The following is a 17,137-nucleotide window of genomic DNA, read 5'->3' on the forward strand; positions in this document are numbered from 1 at the left end:
TGCTGTCGCTCCTCGGCAGCAGCCAAGGGCTCACGTTTGCTCCAGAGCCCGACCCGCGGGCTCTGAACCTGAGAACCTGACAACAGCGTCCACCCCATATCACAGGAACAGCTATTACAAAACACAGCTGTTAGGCTACTCAGAGATACTACAAGATAGGATCATATTAGCCCACTAGTAAAGGAGGAGGTACATTGGCTGCCTATCTCTCAGAGGCTTATTTTTAAGATACTAACACTGGGTACACAAATTTACTACTCAGGAATGCCAGTTTTCCATTAGCCAGATACTTTAATGCCATACTCCTCTTGTATGACTTTACATTCAGCTCAACAAGATTTACTGGTGGTACCCTCATATAGACAGGTTCACTTAGGGGTCAATATTCAGCTGTCGACGGTGAGCATTTTTGTTGGCCACTGATGACGTTATTCCTGGATATCAAATTTGGGACCTGTGCTGGATCTGGCTTTGAATAGCTGGTTATTTTTAAGCAGGCTAACACTTGGAGGGGCATTTTTGAAAGAAATGTCTATGTTTGGATTTGGACATCTTTGTAAAACATCCAAATCCGGGGGCGGGGAAAGCGTATTTTCGGAAAAAAGAAGGACATCCATCTTTCATTCGAAAATACCGTCAAAGCCGTCCAAATAACAAGGACGTCCTTAAATTTGGACGATCCTAGATTTGGACGGCTTTGACTTTCAGCGGTTTTTGAAACGAAAGACGTCCAGGATACCAACCTTGCACCCTAGGGGGCACTGCGGTGGACTTCATAAATGCTCTCAGGAACATAGACCCTTACCTTGCTAAGGGTCCTTTTTACTAAGCTGCAGTAAAAAGTGGCCCTATGTGCCATACACGGCTTTTTCCCTTGCTGTAAGACTATTTTTACCACAGTTCTAAAATGGCCATTTTTTGTATTAATGGCCATGTGCTAATGTTTAAATACCAAAACTACAATAGCGTAAAAAATGACCCACTCCTTATTGATCCAGAAAACTTATGAATCAAACACACATGAGTGAGGAACATAAATAGAGGAAAACGACCTCAGTTGGCTGTGATCATCCCTTGATGAAAGTTAAGTAGGTCCCTTACTGGGATACTGCAGTTTTCTTCCACAGCTCACAGTCTCGATCATTGGTCTAAAAACCCTCCACTTTAGGAGAATTTATTAATTTTGAATTTCATGTTCTCTTATATACGATAGTTATTATCAGTCTTGATCCCAATGTGTGTTGTATATCATACTGCTTATTAATTCCAACAAATTTCTTCACATTGTGTACATAAATAAAGCACAACATAGCTTTAGCAGCAGGAGCAACCTCCCAGGCTTCTTCAGGGGAACCTTACTCTCTGTTGATACGTACAAGCTGTGAGAAAAATAAAAACACGATCAAAATCAAACAATAAATCCTTAATGATCTAAAAAGGAATAAGAATTAAATTCTGACGCTCCGGAACTCCTTCCTTAACAACAGCTTTCTTCCTGACTTGAATTCTCTGTATCACACGAGAGCAGTAGTTGCCATTAGCGTGCGGCCATTTTTGGAAATTACCACATGGGTAGTTACCTCCACCCATTTTGTAGGCAGTAAGGGCCCAAGAGATATTCCTGTGTTAACCAGTTAGCACAAACTAATATAAATGCTATCTATGGCCCTAGTGTGCCACAGATAACCCACTTTCCGCTCCTTGACATGCCTCTCCTCCCCCCCAAAAACTTTTAGTGCATGGGTTAGCATGCGGTAATTTAGCAGTTACTATAGGATGCCTGAGCACGTCCCATGGTATACCATTTTAAGCTGTGTTAGGTACGTGTTATTGCTTAACACAGCTTAGTAAAAGGGCATCTAAATGAGATATATCTATAAAGATTAAACAAATACAGCACAAATATTTTAACATAGCTCCACTTCTTTCCTCCTTTTAACCTCTGTGACCTGCAGCAATTCCAGATTATATTATTGATTTTAATATAAATTTATCCAGTTGGGATATCTCTTTGCTCTGTGATCTGCTTTGAATCACAAGTTAAAAAGTGGAATAGAAATTGCAGAATATAATAGAGTAGAATCTGTCTGGTCAAGTTTGGTAAAATCAAGAGGTGGATTAGAACGTAGGTTTTATTATGGATAAAATATTGCTGCAAACGTTATTTATTTTGTTCATTACCATTTCAGTTGAGGAGGTCTTTTCTTAAAAAAATATCTAGTACTATATTTGTATTGCTTTGGCACTGCAGTGTCAGTTACTTTTCTAATGGCTCTATTTTTCCTCTACTTTTCTCCAATTGCTATTTAGGAGAAGTTGAACATGACACATGCCCCATTATCTTGGTTCACTGTGCTAAACCCTGATGGTTTAATGAGGGGTTGATATTACTAGAGAAAGCAGGCAGTTGAAGGTAAACTGTATAAGGCAGGTACACCTTAGGTCCTGATTCACTCAGGGATCAATTTTCAAAACATGTTCAGTGCTTCATTTGGTTTCCTAAGTTTTGGGAACCTAAATTTAAGGACATTTTTTGGCATACTTAAGCAACAAAGTTTTGATTGAAAATTCACTAAAATGTAGTCTTGTTAAATTTAGGAGGGTAAATTTAGGCCTGCAATTAATTTGCCTAGATTTAGGTTCTGAGCTTAGGTGTCTAGTGGGGAATATCTGCTAAATCCCTAACTTTATTCTCAAATCTTTACTCTATGCCTATAGCTACTCACATCGTAGGCATCTATGTTTAGGTGCTCAGCTCTATTCAGTTTTGAAAGGGAATGATTTTTGACTCCCACAATTAGGCATGTAAACCCTTTTCAAACTGACCCTTAAGCTTTTTTCTTATTAGACATATAATTGGAGAAAATCTTGTGAATCAGGCCCATAGTAATACACCAACCTGCGTAATTAGCAATGAAAAATTTGAAATACTGAGAACTGAGTGATGAGTATGTGTGGATTTCAAAGAGTGAAAGTCTTTATTAGGGGCTAAGGTGATCTCATTGTATTAGCGCAGTAGTCTGTTTCAATATGGAGCATCTGTATGCAAGTGGCCCTATGGAACTTTTGATATGTCGGGTTTCCTTTGAAGGTTCAGTTGTAGGCTGATCGAATTTATTTTTCATCGATAAGCAGGATTGAGTTTGGCACACAAGTGGGTGATGTTATGTGATGCGATGGGGCTGGGAGTGCTTTCCCAGAGTTCAATACTTAGCATGTGTGGTTCTTCCTGTGTGCTGCAGTCTGCTTAGCTCTTAATTCTCTCTAGCTCAAGAGTATTATGTCATTGTACTTTTTCGTTTTTATGTGTGTTTTCACTGTAACCTGCCTAGAATGGTAGGATAGTGGGGGATAGAAATCTTTTACATAAATAAAATAAAGATTCTCAGTTTTGCTTTTCCCACTCAAATGGGTGCAAAACAAAGCTCTCCCATATTCTGTGTGTATTCATGGTGTTTTCATCAAGTTTCTTTATAATTCTTTTTCAGTTACGATGTTGCCTAAGCCAGGCTTCTGCCTAAAATGTGGCAGGAAAATAAAGTTCAGTAGTCATAGTACTGTAGATTATGAACCCTCTTCATGGAGAAAAATAGCAGGTTATATCCATCAGAGTATGATGGGTGGGTATTAGTTGTCAGAAGCAGGGTGCAACAGGGATGCCTGTGTACTACCTTATTCATGATGCTGGAACCTGGTGGAATTCCACCCATTTGATACTGAAGAGGTTAGTGGAGCAGATATCATTTGATACTAAGATCAATATTGAAAGTTCCTTGGGGCATCAGGGTTGGGGAAGTATGGCTGAGGTTTAAGAAGTCCTGAAGCTGTTTAAGGATGCCACAGAGGAACTTTTAATTCAAGAAGGACAATCCTGGGCATTATCATCCCAATAATGAATATCATGGAGGAAAGGGTTTTCAGCAGTGAGAAGTATTGAAGTCAAAGATATTGGTACTGGTAAACTCCTTGCAGCAGGAAGTGCAAAAAAGTTTGAAACCCCTCACAAAGGAGGATATGCTGTCTACCCTGTGTGAACCATGGGTGAAAGGGAGTATCATCTTTTAGTCCAACACTTTGATGTACTTGGAAGGATAAACTGGTGATTAAGGTAGAGAGAAGGGAGTACCAGAGTCAGAGGATGCAGCAAGCAGTACTGGTAACATGAGTAGTACCCTTGCAATTGCCACTTCCGTCCTCACCTTAATCCACCAGTCCTCTGTAGGTACTGCAAGACTGTCTTTGTTGACAAACTGGTCAATATTCAGCCAATGGTGGTCAGCGTTGGACTGAATTAAGCCCCGCTATTTGACGACGGCTCCTATGCTGATATCAGCACTAAATTTCTGTGGTCTGTATGGGTTCTGGCTGCACCCAGAATGCTGATAGCCAGGTGAGATATTCAGCCCACTGCCCAGTTATCTAACTGGGAAGTGGATTGAATATCGGGTTACCTCCCAACAACTGCCAGGAAGCATTGCCATTTTCCCTGAGCCCACTCCCCACATTATCCAATTCTCCCTCCTGACCACCCTCCAAAATTGGTTGATCCCCCCCCCCCAAGCAAGCCCAATCCCAGACCAACTCCCACCTCCATAGATTCCATGGGCCTATCTTTCAAATCAGTAGTGATCCAATGGTCATTGGGGCATGAGTGATCCCCAGTTGCTTTTGCCCATTTTGGGTCCTCCACCAAAATGGCTGCTGCAACTAGTGGTCGTTTTGTAGTACTAGTGATTGCTACTGCCCTGATAACCTCAGAACCACTGTAGACCCAGGAGGCTTGCAGGGGTTTGAGGGTGCCATGTTGGGGACAACATGACTCTTGGAGAGGGGAGATGGAATAGGGAGGGCTTTGTTTTTGGAAGGGGGATGGAGGATTGGATTTGGGGGAGGGCTTTTGCTCATAGGGAGGAGGATGGAAGGATCAGATCAAAGGGTCCTTTGCTTTTGGGAGGGGGATAGGGATCAGAATGGGAGAGGGGTTCCTGTGCTCTTCAGGGGGGTTCAGAGAGAAGGGGTCAGAATGGGGAAGGGGTTTGATTGGGTGCCCCTCAAGAAAGGGGATATCTAATCGGTGACCTGGAAGTTATGTGGGTGCTGGCCAATATTCAGTGCCAGCACTGGCACAGCTAAGCGGTGAAAGTTAGGACTGCTTTTTATGCACTCTGTCTTTCTGCTTGGCTATGTGGCACTGGCACTGAATATGGCCCATACCAACACAACTGCTCGCTCCCTCATGACTCCACCCCTGGGCTGCCCAGGCTCTGCCTGGACTTGACATCAGTAGTCTCTGGAAATATTCAGCGGCACTGCCTACTTAAGTGCTATTGAATATCCACGGATAGACCATAGAGTGTGAGTTAAGTGAGCAGGAGCCTCTCCTGCCCACTTAAATCATTTTGAATATTGACCTCAAAGACCACATCTGCACTAGTAGGTGGCAGAAACCAGCATCAGCCCATTTCAGCCAAGATCGCTGTATGAATTTCTGGCACAGGGAACCAGTGGCGTAGGAAGGGGGGGGGGGGCGGGAGGGGCGGTCCGCCCCGGGTGCACGCGCTCGGGGGGTGCCGCCCCGCTGGTTCCCTGCTCTCTCTGCCCCAGAACAGGTTACTTCCTGTTCCGGGGCAGAGAAAGCAGGGAACCAGCGGGGCCGACGCAGCTCAGAGTGACGTGCACTCGGGGCGGATCGACCCTCCCGCAGGTAAAAATGCGGTCTGGGGTGGGGGTTGCGCTCCGGGGGGGGAGGGGGCGCCGCAGAAGGGGGGGTCGTGCTGTGCTGCAACCGGGGGGGGGGTGCGCAGCGGCGACCCGCCCCGGGTGCCATTAGCCCTCGCTACGGCACTGCAGGGAACCTTTCAAAGCTGATCTGCACATTGACACACAAACTCATTGACATACTAGGCCAGATCTGATGAGGTTGCCATCATTTCCTTTCCTGCTCCCTAACCAGTATGACCTGTGAACAGATATTCTGTTTGGCAGGGGATATTGTGAGTTCGTATCATTCGTGGTCAGTACTCTTAAAGACAAATCTCTCCCTGCCTACTTTCTCATGTGATTAGAAAGAGGACTAGGTGCTAGTTGCACACCGATATTAGAAGTGCTATGTGTTGGCTGGTTGAGTAGTGTTGGGTTTAAAGGTTTGGGAGGACATTACTGCTACATAAAGTATATGGACAAGATTAAGAGATTCTTTTACTTTAAATATCAGTTGGGGAACATGATTTATTACTATTCATGTTGACTTTTGGGGACTGTCAATTTGTTCTCCTTTTTCTTATCCTGCTTTCTGTGCTGCTCCTTTTTTATTCTTATGTAACCTCATACTGGTATGGTTTTTTATTTTGTTTGGAACAATGTACACGTAATACTCTGTTCATCGGGCTTTATTGTAATTCTGAAAATTGAAATAAAAAATTCAAGTGAAAAAAAATATAAAAATAAGAAACAACCCCAAATCATACCCATAATGTTTCCCCTTGCTGTAGTTTTGCCAGTTGCCACTCCAGTCGCTGCTGTCTGGTCTCTTTTTTTTCAATGGTTTCTGTTAGCTTCATATATAAATAAATAAAAAAGGTGAGAAACATCCCCTCTTTTTCACTACCTACCCAGCTTACTCCAGACATTGCTACTGCCTGGTCTGCTTTCTTTGTTCACTGCCATTACCCTACTGTATTTTGCTAGTGTCACTGGCTGTTTCTCTCTGGTTGATCAGCTGCCCTGCCATTTTCTTGTTTCCAATGGGATGTTTTTTTTTTTCATTATGGGAGGGGTCTGGTTGGGATGATTATTATGATGGTTCTGTTTAGTGTTCAGATTCTTGGTTGCAGTGGGTACTGAGACCTGGAAATTGACTGAATAGAAGGGAGGATAGGAGAGATGCTAGACCTGGATTTTGGCACCCTGAGCTAGTGCCTCACCTGATTCATAGGATGAACCAGCCCTGTTCCCGGGGGTGGGGGTGGGGGAAGGTGTGTGTGTGGAGGCAGTGCAGGAAAGACCTTTAAAAGCCACTGTCAACAGCGAGGCTTTCAGGATCTCAGTGCATGTGCTCAAAGGCCCACTAGTGACAGCAGCTTTTAGAGGGTTTCCATGTTCCTATTTTTGCTGGCTATGCTGGTGCTGCGCAGCTGCTCCCAAAGCCTGCCACCTTAGGCAGACACCTAGTCTGCCTAGTAGGAAGGGCATCTGTCCCCTAACTAGTTTGGTTTTCAAAATATCTACAATGACTATAGATTTGCATGCACTGTGTTGATTGCGTGTAGTGTTATTTCATGTATATTCTCTGTTATTTGGATATTTTAATGTTCTAATATGTGCTTATTAGGTGTTTCATTATTATTATGCTGACATCATAGTATATATGTTATCTGAATTTCAGTGCTGTTAAGTATGTGTATCTTTGATACTATTTCATGGTGGTCCTATTAAAAGGTTTCAATTTCCTGTTTTTAAGTTTATCTCATTTATGGGCAGATGAACGAAACCCCGTGCTGTTCCAAACAGCGCTCTAAAAATAGCTCTGGAACAGCGTGGGGCTTTACTGCCCCTATGATCATAGATATTAACATGCAAATTTATGTGCGCTATTATCTCTGATCATAGGATAAAGTGCGGGAGGATTGTGACTGAGCATGCGCTCAGGCATAATCCTCCCGCACTTGTTTGACAGATCTGGGCTGTGAAAAGCCCAGACCTGTTAAATACAGGGGCTGGAGGTCCAAGGGACCACCAGTCCCCAAACAGCATGGCCCTGGTGGCCTAGTACCTCCACCCTGAGCCAAGCCACATGGAGGCTGGAGGTGTGGTGGACCTCCAGTCCCCTCGACCTCCCACCAGGGCTCTCTATTTGAGGGGATGCTGGGGGGGGGGGGGGTTTGAGGGCTGGAGACCCACTGGATCTCCAGCCCCCCTGAACTTGTGTCAGGGGGGTCGGGGGGGACTGGAGGGGGGATCGGGTCAAGGTTCCTGCTCCTGTGGGGGGGGGGGGGGGGCTGCTGCATTGGGGGGAATGGGGGGCCTGCTAGCATACAAATGCATGTTGGACAGGGTTCACCATTCCTCCCCAAAGGTCTGCAAACTCTAACGCCAGCTCAGAGCTGATAGTTAATAAATCACAATAAATAAATAATACAAAAAGAGTTCTGGATTGCTGCAAAAATGTGATATGCTCTAATATGTATCACAGACTGGGTTATTTTAGCTAATTGGCAGTTTTAGAGTACTTGCTTCTGATACCTAAAAAGATGCAGATAGAATTCATTACTTATTCAAGCTATTAACTATGCCTTGATTGGTATTCTTGTTAATGTGTGAGGGCGCCTGCCTCAGGAGTCAACAAACCAATCCAGATGGGTGTGGTTATCAGTGTACATAAACTCATGCAGACACTTTACAAGGCATGTGAAAAAAAAAACTACAAACAGTGTCCTTGGTAGTGCAAATACCAACAGAGTAAAATATTGTACGCTGAACCTAAATTGCAGGTTTCAAAAAACATGGTCACAAGGAACAGCAATTTACCCTTGAGTTGGAATTGTATTGGTCGTCCCCTGCTCTCCTTTTCACGACTTTTCCTTTCCCTTTTCTCTGACATAAGTGCTTCATACTAAGGCTGCATTTTAATCACAGTTAACTCTGATTAAAAAATTAATCACATTGTAGCTTCTCATGTTTCCTCCAAACATCTATTCTCTTCCACTCCCACCCCTTGTTCTTGGAGCAATCCATATTTTCCCCCATCCCCATCAACATCTTGCGTCAGTCCACCATAAAGGTGGACTTCTGTTGATCCTCGCCAGTGGAAGCATTGTACATATGCTCCCTGCAGCTTGGTCAAAAGCTTTCCCTGTGACATATCCTACCCAGGCAGAAACAGGAAGTGATATCTGAGGAAGAGGGACAGGCCACATGGAAAGCTTTGGAGCAGGCCACAGGCATCATATGTGTAATGCTGCCACTTCCAGGGAACAACAGAAGACCACCTTTAAGGTAGACCAGTGGGGGTTGGGGGGGTGGGGGTTGGGGGGGCAGATGTTGAACCCCAGGTGGGGGGAGGGGCCACTGATGGAAGCTAGATTTAGGTAGTCAGCCCATGTCTTCAGGTAGACAGTGAGTGACAAGTGGTGTTAGAAGTGGGATCATCAAGTCCACAAACCATGCCAGATAGCCCAAGGACCCTTGCAGAGTACAGACTCACCTGTACCACAGGTAAGATTACCTTGGGGGACACAGGTTGAGGATAAAAAGTAGGGGTTCTACGGTAGGCTTGAGTGGGGCCTAACATCTAAGGGGAGGCAAACACGAAGCTTTTAGAGCGGCACTTGGTATTGTTTCTTTTCAATTTTTCAGGAAGATGGCATCGGAAGCTTTTATGAAGTGGGTCATGGAGCAGATGAAGGCCCAGCAAGAGGCAATGGACCTTCGAATTGCTAAGACCCTCAAGCAGCAGGCAACATCAGTGACCATTGTTGCAATTATTAGAGGCACAAGCTGTGTAACTGCACAACCTGACATCTGGACTGCAGAAATGAGAGAACTGACAGGACTCTGAGGTGAGGCTGTCTGATGTAGCATTTGGGTTCTTTCAGGTGGACTGGCCTAGGGGGCTGCCTTTTACTAATATGGGACCAGAAGATGATCCAAATGCGTTTTTGACTACTTTTGAGTGCAAAGTGACCTTTGGACCAATGGGCAGTCATTTTGGCACCCTATTTAATGGGAGAGGTCAAAGCTGCCTATAGGGCCTTAGATGCCACCCGGGCCTTAGATTATAGAGAAGTTAAGGCAGCTATTCAGGATAGGTTGGGTCTCATGGCAAAAAATTATCACAGAAGGTTTAGGGCCTGTACCTTTCAGAAAGGGCATATACCTTGGGCGGTGGTACAACAGTTGATGGACTTAGCCTCTCAGTGGTTGGAGCAAGCCCAGATGTCCCCATAGGACTTGGTTAAAACCATAGTCTTGGAACAATTTTTTTACCATTTTACCATCTCTGGTAAAAGCCTGAGTTACTAGGCAAGGACCAGGATCAATTGAGGATGCTACCTTGCTGGTGGAGAAATATATGGAGGCTGAGGAGGGATGGAGTGAGAAACAGGAGGTACATACTCTTAAGAAATCCCAAATATTCCTTGTAGGGAAGATGATAACTAAAACCCCTAGGTAGGAGGTTGGAGATTCCAAGAAGGATAAGGGGGGCCTTCACCTGGGGATTTGGGTAAAGTGAGAGGCCATGAACAACCATCCCCTCCAGGAGACACGTCCCAATTATAGGTGGTTCAATTGTGGGGAAGAGTGACACTTTAAAAGAGACTGCCACAAATGGACTGCATCTTTTTGGGATTAGGAGTCCAGTCATTACTCACCCAAGGGAGTCAAGGCTGTGCCATAAAGATGGGGGTAAGAGTGGCTGGAGTACCTTTGGAAGCCCTATTAAATACTGGGAGTAAATCAGTTCCTTATGTCTGGAATCCTACGATTAGGAAACAAAGAAGGCCACTTTAATGGGGTAGTACAAGTACGCTGTGTATCAAGCAGGAACCTACCTACAAGATAGGGGTGACCTGGGAAGGAAGGACACAGTCCCTCAAGATAGCGGTAGTAGAGAAGTTGCTTTTTCCCCTGATCTTGGGGAGAGAATGGGTTGGGATGGAGACCGCCCTTAGCCCAAGGGAGTCATGCGTGTCCACATGAGCTAGAGACTATTCCCCTCCAGCTTATGAAAAGCTGCAATTAGGAGAAATATTCCCCTTTGCCATGCAGGATGTGGTAGGGGAGCCAGGGAGGAATAGGAAAAGTAAGTCTAGAAGACGAGCTGAGAAATGGAAAGGGTTAATTCCGCCAGGTACAGTAGAAGCCTTAGGAGAAGAAGTTATGATTGGTTTCATCGGTTGGGACAAGGTAAGGGATCCAGGGAAAGGAAGGCAAGTATTGGCCTTCTGTACCCAGTAGAAAATAAAGAGGGAAAAGGGGAACATATACAACTTCTAATACCCGAAGTATTTAGAAGAACCCTGCTGACCTTAGACCGTGCCCAACCATTGGCGGGCATTTTGGGGGAGCATGGGACAGCGGCCTGCATTATACAACAAATCTTCTGGCCAAAGGTTTATGAGGAGGTAAGAGAGTACTGCCGGTCCTGTCTGGAATTTCAGAAGGTACTTCAGTGGCTACGGGATCAAGGTCCTCTTATCTCTCTTCCCTTAGTTGAACGGCCTATGGATAGGGTGGGTGCCGATATTGTAGGGCCCCTGAAGTGTAGTGCTGCTGGCTCAGTATATCCTGGTAGTGGTTAATTTGTAACACATATTTCCTTGGGCTGCTCCTTGTGGGTAGCTTCTGCTCGAGTAATTGTTTGTGAACTAATGGCAATATTCTGCCAATTTGGGTTCCCAGGGAATTACTGACAGACCAGGAACTAATTTCATGTCCCATACACTAGGGGAATTTCTGAGGATGTTTGGAGATGAAGCTTGTGAAAACCGCAGCGTACCATCCACAATGGATGGATTAGTAGGGGATATTCAACCAGAGCCTCATTGAGGATGGTTGTAGAAATGCAAAGAGGATAAAATAAAAGAGTGGGACATGGTAATCCCCTATTTATTATTTGCATATAGTGGAAGTTCCCTGAGCATCCATAGGGTTTCACCATTCGAACTAATGTTCGGCCGCCAACCCAGGAACCTGTTGGAGGTAGTGCAGGAAGCCTGGATGGGAAGGGATGGACAGGTTGGCACAGTAATTGAGCATGTCTGAACAGAGGAGAGAAAATAGCAATATAATGAGAGAGTCAGAGAAAACTTGGTGAAGGCCCAGGCCCAGCAAGAAGCTTATTATGACAAGAATGCTAGGCAGTGGAATATAAGCCCCAAGATAGGGTGCTAGTACTGCTACCCACCTCTGCTAACAACTTATTGGCTAAGTGGAAGGGACCCTATGTGATAGTGAAGGGTGGGTCTAGTAGATTGAGGTCAGTCAGAAAGGTAAACAAAGCCAGGCCTCTCATGTAACTTGTTGAAGCCATGGATAACTTGGGAAGGGTTGTGGCAGAGACCCAGGAATAAGAGGAAGACCTAGGACCAATACAGCCAGGTTGAAGGAAGAACAAGGGTGAACATAGGGGAATCCGTAACTCCAGAAGAGAAAGTGCAGGTCGAACATTTAGTTTTTGAAAGTTTCAGAGGTGTTTCTCCTCTTTGCCATGACACACCCAATTAGGGGTCCACAGAGTAATTACCCAACACAGAAAAGTGATAAGGCAAAAGCCTTATCACCTCCCAGAGGCCAAACGAGAAGTGGTTTTTAAAACAAGAAGTAACCAATATGCTGAAGTTAGAGGTCATAGAATAATCTGTAAGTGAATGGGCCAGTCCTATAGTACTGGTACCCAAGCCAGACAGGTTGACCAGATTTTGCTTGACTTTAGGCAAGTTAATGCTGTATCACGTTTTGACGCTTACCTCTTGCCCAGAATTGATGACCTGGTAGAGCAGTTGGAGAGGCCCAGGATATTTTGACCCTGGATTTAACTAAGGGGTACTGGCAGATTCGCTTGAGTCAAACGGCCTTCATTAAAGCCCAGGGGTTATACCATAGTAACATAGTAACATAGCAGATGACGGCAGAAAAAGACCTGCACGGTCCATCCAGTTACCAGTTCACAGTCCTCCCATTTGGGCTTCATGGGGCCCCAGCAATGTTTTAGAGGGTCATGACTAGAGTGTTCAGACCCCATCAGGAGCATACCAACGCCTATTTGGACGTTGCAGAAATTTTCATCCACGTGGAAGAGTCACCTGAGACACACTGAGGCAGTCTGTGAGACCAGTGCACTATGAATGCTGGCTCCTCCCATGACCAAATGATTTGGATTTGGTCGTTTTTGAGGATGGGCGTCCTTGGTTTCCATTATGAGCCGAAAACCGGGGACGACCTAAAATGTTGAGATTTGGGCGTCCCCGGCCGTATTATCGAAACGAAGATGGATGCCCATCTTGTTTCGATAATATGGGTTTCCCCGCCCCTTCGCCGGGACGTCCTTAGAGATGGGCACCTTTAGAGATGGTTGTCCCCGTTCGATTCTGCCCCTCCACGTGTGGACGTCACGTGATTCGGAACGTGCTGTCAGCAACAGGCTCAAAGGCTTGGGAGTGGATAGATGGTTGGCTACCTGCTGAACAGAAGACAAAAAACACATGCAGTAGCAATCACATGACGCATTTTCAAACAGGAAATCCTGTTTGAAAATAGCTGTGAGATGGATGGGTTTTTTTTGGACGTTTTGAACGAGACATCCCAATTCTGACCTGGGCATTCTTTCAAAATGCCCCTCCACATGTATCTCTGTTATGGCAAGGCCTCCCTCTAACAATTTAAGGGCAATCCTGCCCCACTAATAAAAATTTCTGTAACTACAAAACCCTTTAACAGTAACTTTGAGTGGTTATTCTTATTTGTAATCCCCTGGGGCTATGCAGTCCTATTCCAACCCCACAGCTTTCCCTTTGTTGCAGCCTCTTGTCTTCCTGCCGTGGTACTCTTCCTTCGTCCTGTGGCAGCTGACTAGCCTACCTCTGGCTTTAGGCCCAGACCTCAGTCAGCAGAAAGTGCTATTTTGCCCCACTGGACTGGGGTTGAATCAGGGACAGCAGGAACATTGGGACACTGGGAGAACCTCCTCCCCTGCCCCCCACTGTTTACATAACATTAGTGCCAGAATCCAGAACATTGTTTTCAAGCTGCTTGAAACACAACAGGTTTTGATATAGGTGTACAATAACTCTTTTAGTACTTTCCACCCCATCGAAATTTCTACAGCATTTTCCTTACCCTCTCTCTCTCTCTCTCCTCCAACTGCTTTTAAGACATCGGATTGCAGGTATCTCTTCTCTGTTCAGCTTTTCTCCTGGGGTCCAGTAATTCTACTCCCAGTAGTGACAAAAGCAGCATGTGCCAGACTTACTTTTCTAAAATTCAGAAAGAAAAAGGAGGAGCCAGGAAGAAGAGTTTAGCATGGCTGTGCTACTTTGTTTAGCATACATGTGCTATTTAGCTTCCCATGCTTTTAAATCACTGAGTCAGTATGCTTTGAAAGTAATTTAGTTTTATGTTTACCCTAAAATTTAGTACATATTCATAAGTGCCATTTTAGAGGACATTTTAAAAAAGCAATTTCTGTAGGTAAAGCAGCACTTTTAAATGCAGAAATACGTTTTTATATAATTGTGCTCCTCATACACACATAAAGTTACATATGTAGTCTATGTGTATACTAGCCGTTGAGCCCGTAAAAACAGGCTAGTATAGGACGGGGGGGGGGGGGTTGAAAGGCCCCTTCTCCTCGGCGCTGCAAGGCCCCCCCGCCTCCGAGCTTGCTGCTGCCCCTCCGAGGTCACCGCTACGCCCCCCCGGAGTCGCTGCCACCCCTCCACCCGGGCCGGGCCCTCGCTTCGCTATTGAAAGAGCGCGGGAACGCAGCACACAGCTCAGATGAGCTGCTGTCCTTCTTTACCAGAACAGAATGAAGGTTTTCCCAAGGATGGGGTGGGGGATAGGTTAGCACTTACACATAGACTTTGGAAAATATATTGCATATATATTAATGAAGCCAAATCTTTTCTGAGTGATAAAAAAGACAGGTGTAAATGTAAACTCATAAATTCCCTGGGAATATGCATATACTTTCATTTTGAAAATTTGCTAGAACCCCCAAAGGGAAAAGTATCTGCATATTACAAACACATGTGTTCAATTATAAAGTTACCCCATTAATCTGCATATCACATTTATAACCCCAAGTATGCAACTCAGCTGCAGTTGTTTATTAAGATAAGATTTATGGAAGAAACCCAAATGAACACTAGAGGGCAGTGCTGTAAAAGAATGAGAGGGCAGCTCACAATAAAACAGACATTTGTTCAAAGCTTGTTCAATCTTCTTTAGCACCCCGAAGGAGTTTATGCATCACTTTTCACTGGTGTTACTGTAACATAAAGTTTTCTGTGTCAGTTGGAGATCTCTTTAGATAAAGGGTAGAAACTAATAGCTGTGTGTGTCCCATGAAATGGTACAATAAGTTGGCGTGTAGAAAAACTTTACACCTACTGACAATTATAATGTTTAAAGTTTTAAAAATATGCATAACTGAAAAATTTTGAACATAAAAAATATTCATCTTACCCAGCAGGAAGCTTGGGGATGGTCCCAGGGTACATCATTTAGGACATATGATCCTTATTCTTCTCTTAGCTCTAGTCTTTCTGGGACAGTCCTGGATGTTATATCAGATTTTCTTTGAAAACAGAGGAACAGCAATAGAACTGAGGCACAGGTTAACTTCAAACACCTCAATATTTTATGACAGGATGCTAATGTGTAACATTTCAATTGGAACTACAAAAAACAAAGCTTTTTACTTATGAAAGAATCTTTTTATTGAAGAAATACAAAACATACAATTCTAAAAACAAGAGAAACAATTTTGTTGCATATAAACACTTCCCAATTCAAAACTCTCCCTCCTCATTCCACAAAAGACCTGCTCAAACAAACTACAAAGACCAAACAACAGCTTGAGGACTAGGTTCTTATAACTTCAAACCTAAGAAAGTCCTCTACCCTTTTCACCCCACAGCAGTAACCCAACCCAACCCATAACCCCCCCCCCCCCCCCCCCCTAACCCTAAGAGGTATGCAGGAATATTGGTCCTAGGCTGGAATCGAACCTGACTGCATGCTTGCAGTGAAAGTGAGATCAGATTTGGATCCCAGGTGGAGAAAAACCCTTTGGCGTTTTGGATGAGAGCTCACCCAGAGAAACTCCCAGAGCATCAAAGTATGAAGTTTATTCCTCCAATACCAAAATGTGGGAGGAGATGCCTGCGTCCAGTAATTAATATACAGTTCTTACCCACAATATATACTTTTCCCTAGAAAAAGACGTTCCCCTTTATTCCATGAGCCCAGCAATGAGGTCTGAAGAAAACAAAATACCCTCCAGAGATGAGACTAGAGGATGACCCAAAAGATGCTGCAAATATGTGAGAATAGCCACCCAGAAGGCATTAATCTTTCTACAGTGCATAAACCATGGGTTAATGTATTAGCCTGTGCTGTACATTTTACACAGAATTGGCCTCATAACCCACTCAAAAGGCACAATGCTGAGAGAAGTAGGCATGATACCTGGGATACCCTATACTGACACTCCTGTTAATTCAGCTTGATGAACCAGTCAGGGATTTGTACAAACAAGGAAGTGTCTATAAAACAGCTCAAGGGATGACCTATCTCCCTAGTCCAGGCACCCTGAACTGCAGTATATATGGGAACTGATTGCTGTTTAGTCAATAACTTATAAAACCAGGAGATATAGACCTGACCTATGCATCACCCTCAAGGAATTCTCGCAAACACGCACTAAAAGAGAAATGCAAACTTAAAATAGCTGGCGAATTGTAGGTAGGCAATTTGATCCGCCAGCATAAAGAGAACCTCTGTTGCAAATCAGCAAAGGACACCAAAGACCCATCTGCACATAAACCTAAGTCAAGACCGCACCATAACACTAAGTCAAGACCGTGTGTCCTCCAATGACAGAACACTTTATCTAAACCAGGTTGAAAAACCACATACCCACCAAGGGCAAGAACACCGTACTGTGAGGTTTCTGACCCCAACAGAAAGCAACTCTAGCAGATGAAGTAAGAGGCTAGATTTAACTCACAGGGAAGCCGAGAACAACTGGTATGCAAGAGCATGACAGGGTGCCAAGGCTTGAAGTAAATGAGTTCAAAAGACAAATTGGAATAGCAGGAAGTGTCCAAAATTAAGTCCCTCAAATATTGTAATAGACATGCTTATTGTAGCGCTTTATATCTGGTAAACCCAGGTCCTCCCCCCATGCCAATTACCAAACAAGTACTGACACCTCAGCTTTGGCTTCTTACCAGACAACAAGAAGCACTCACCAACTGTTGAAGAGCTTTAATATCTTTCTTCAACAAAAAAGGGGAAGAATCTGTAGGACATATACCCAAGAGGAAAATATAATCATGTGATATAACTGTATTCTACCCATCGGTGAGAAAGGGAAATGAGCCCAGAGAGCCAACTGTGTGCAAGTGTTGGT

Source organism: Microcaecilia unicolor, chromosome 5 (assembly GCF_901765095.1).
Source record: "Microcaecilia unicolor chromosome 5, aMicUni1.1, whole genome shotgun sequence".
Taxonomy (NCBI): domain Eukaryota; kingdom Metazoa; phylum Chordata; class Amphibia; order Gymnophiona; family Siphonopidae; genus Microcaecilia; species Microcaecilia unicolor.